This window comes from Terrapene carolina, unplaced genomic scaffold (assembly GCF_002925995.2).
Source record: "Terrapene carolina triunguis isolate 2854851 unplaced genomic scaffold, T_m_triunguis-2.0 Scaffold30995, whole genome shotgun sequence".
In the NCBI taxonomy this organism is placed as follows: Eukaryota; Metazoa; Chordata; order Testudines; family Emydidae; genus Terrapene; species Terrapene triunguis.
In genome coordinates this window covers 1-2,931 of record NW_020695346.1, presented here as the reverse complement: position 1 = coordinate 2,931, position 2,931 = coordinate 1, and the positions used below count along the sequence as shown (strand labels likewise).

Below are 2,931 nucleotides of genomic sequence, written 5' to 3'. Positions count from 1 at the left end.
AGGCTTGGTTTCTCATAAAAGTTTTCCTCCTTGTTCTGGGTGTGGGAAGAGAATTTACCTATTTTGGGATTAGCTGTGGGATTACGACCAGGGGAAGAGACAATAGTCTCCTCTGCACAGTGACTCTCTTGGGTGCAGGTGCAACGGGCTGCTTAACATTAGAACGTAAGAATGGCAATACTGGGTCAGACCAAAGGTCCATCTAGCTCAGTATCCTGTCTTCCGACTGGCTAATACCAGGTGCTTCAGAGGGAATGAATAGAACAGGTAATCGTGAAGTGATCCATCCTGTGTCGCCCATTCCCAGCTTCTGGCAAAAAGGGCACCATCCCTGCCCATCCTGACTAATAGCCATTGATGGACCTATTCTCCATGAATTGACCTAGTTCTTTTTTGAACCCTATTATAGTCTTGGCTTTCACAGCATTCTCTGGCCAGCAATTCCAGAGGTTAAGTGTGCGTTGTGCGCTTTTTAATTGTATCTATAAAGGTGTAATGGGACAGGGAGAAGAAGAACATACACCGATGATAACTTTTGTTTTTCCCTCTTGTGTTCTGCTTAGTAGGATGGAGAAAGAAGTCAAGGGTAAGAGCCCACCCCCGTTGTGAGATGGAAGGCGCACAAGAGCCATGAGACAGTGAGCATTGTTGATGCCAGGCTATGGCGATGCCATCTAGCTGGAAGCGGAGCAGCCGTCACTGTCAGTGAGCTAAGTGTCTGGTTTGGTGAGGAGTCTGGTCACGGCCCACATGGCTCCAGGCAGGGATGCGCCGTTAGCTTGGTCTGTGTTTGTAAGAAAAGGTTCCCGTCTAGCTGTGGCTACGAGGGAGACGAGGTCCCCGTTATCAGGGGCTGCTCATTTTGTCTGGCCAGGAGCGGTGTGTCCACCGCAGCGAAAGGTTGCATCTAGGAGGATGACTCTAGCTGGTGAGTTTCTTGCCTTCCTTCCATGTTTCTCTCTCTCTTCTCTACTGTGTTGTCTGACCCACTTTCTCGGTCTGTCCTTGTCTCTACTTGTTCGGTCTCCTTTCGTTGAACACGGGCAGGCGTGCTAGGTGTGCATCCCCATTGGCTAGGTCTCGGAAGCCATGTAGAAGTGGGAGGGGACAAAAATCACGCGGGGCAGTGCGTGCGAGAGTGGAGCATCACTGTCAGTGCTGACGCAGTCTCTGTTCATCGAGTGGGGTCGATGTAGACAGGATGGGAGAGGGAGGCAAGGATGAGGGCAAGATTTTGCCCATCAATTGAGTTTTGTGGAGTGATGGCTCCTGCTTGGCTTATTTGTGGCGCTTGCAGAGGAACAGTCGAGCAGCAGCCGAAGGAAAAGCTGGCAGAGGTGGACCAGAGCAGCCTGGACATCCTTGTAAGCAGAGATTAACAGTGCTCCGCTTTCTGCCTTCCGCATAACTGACTGTGAGTAAGCCGTCAGTGCTTGGAATTCCTCATCTGTGCTCGCTCTAGTTTTCTTCACAGGCCGTGAGCTTCCTCACTGGGCACGGGGCTCTGTGGGATTGAGGCTGGGGAGGGGCCAGAGTCTGCTCTGCAAAGTGACTATGTCGGGTGCCGTTGCAAGGGGTGCTTTTTGGTTGTAATGCTAAAGGTGTAACGGGAAGAGGGTTGAGGGCGGATATGCTCAGTCCTCAAGTCTCTTCCTTCTCTATCACTGGGTGAGCTTCCCTGGTCATGCCACTCTAGGTATCCTCTCTGAAGCAGGCCATATTCAGTAGCGGACGTGAGCAGGGGTCTGAGAGTAGCCCTCGACCTGTGTCTCCAATCACCAAGTTGCACCACACGCGTTATGTGGAGGGTCCAGGGCTCTGCACAGCACTCCGGGCTGACCTGCTCCAGCCTGGGCTCCTGGGTCCTAACCCTCGTGGTTACTGCTCCCCGAGGGCTCTGCTGGCCCTGGAGCCCGACCCCAACCCGAGCAGCTCTTAAGGTCTGTGAGCGGTCGAAGGGCGGCCGGGAACTGAGGAGCAGCCACAGCCCCGGGACCCCACCCAGCACAAGGACAAGAGTGGGGAGCGCTGTGGCTGCCTGCATCATTGCGCCACCTAGCGCAGCAGTCGCCCTACCCTGCCTGGCTCTGGCTTCTGGCCTCTGGGCTGGTGAAGGGCCGGAGCCTCTGAGGGGAGGAGGCGGAACTTGCACTTCAGTGAGGGGTGAGGCCTCGTGGTGGTGGGGGGGATGCAGCTGCCACAATTTTCTGTCTACCCCCACCTCAGCTGCCCCTGCTGCCCACAGGCTGTCACTGCTCCTCCAGGGCAGATGCACGCTGCGCATTTCCCCAACTGGCCACCGGGTGTCACCGCTGCTCCAGGAGAAACGCAGTCTGTATGTTACCCTGCCTGGCCACCGGATGGCATTGATGGTCCAAGGCAGACAGCCCAGGCATTACCCCGGCTGGCCACCGAGTATCACTGCAGCGCTGTGGGAGGGAAATGGTTTCTGCCTTACCCTGAGTGGCCACGTAGTGTCTGTGTTGCTCCACGAGGGAAATGCTTTGTGCTTTGCCGCGAGTGGCCACCAAGTGTCACTGCTGCTGCATGGGGGACAAGCTCTGTGCATTGCCGTGATTGGCCACTGGGTGTCACTGTTGCTCCAGGGCAACTACATTCTGAGAAATACCCCAGGTGGCCTCCAAGATACATGTGTGGTAAAGGCTGAGTACAGACGTCTGCTTCCCTTTAGGTGGGGCTCGGTTTCTAATAAAAGTTTTCCACCTTGTTCTGGGTACAGAGGGAGAATTTCCCTATATTGGGAGCAGCTGATCTTCCTGGACAGGGAGGAGCATGTTCACCTGAGCAGAGGCCTGGAACCGGAAAGGTGAGTACAGGTGCTGAGTTTGTCCTTCTTCCTATGTGTCTCTCTCTGAGCTCTCACATGTTGGCCAACATACTCTCTCTCTCTCCCCTTGTCCTGTCTCCTTG

General features: G+C 54.8%; 1 long non-coding RNA gene across 1 annotated transcript; it reads left to right on the top strand.

The window, feature by feature from the left end:
- Positions 1-511: 511 nt before the first annotated feature.
- Positions 512-2,835, top strand: LOC115271493. The gene is made up of 3 exons (XR_003899983.1): positions 512-928; positions 1,298-1,414; positions 2,741-2,835. It is a non-coding gene; the product is annotated as an uncharacterized LOC115271493 (long non-coding RNA).
- The last annotated feature ends 96 nt before the right edge of the window (positions 2,836-2,931 follow it).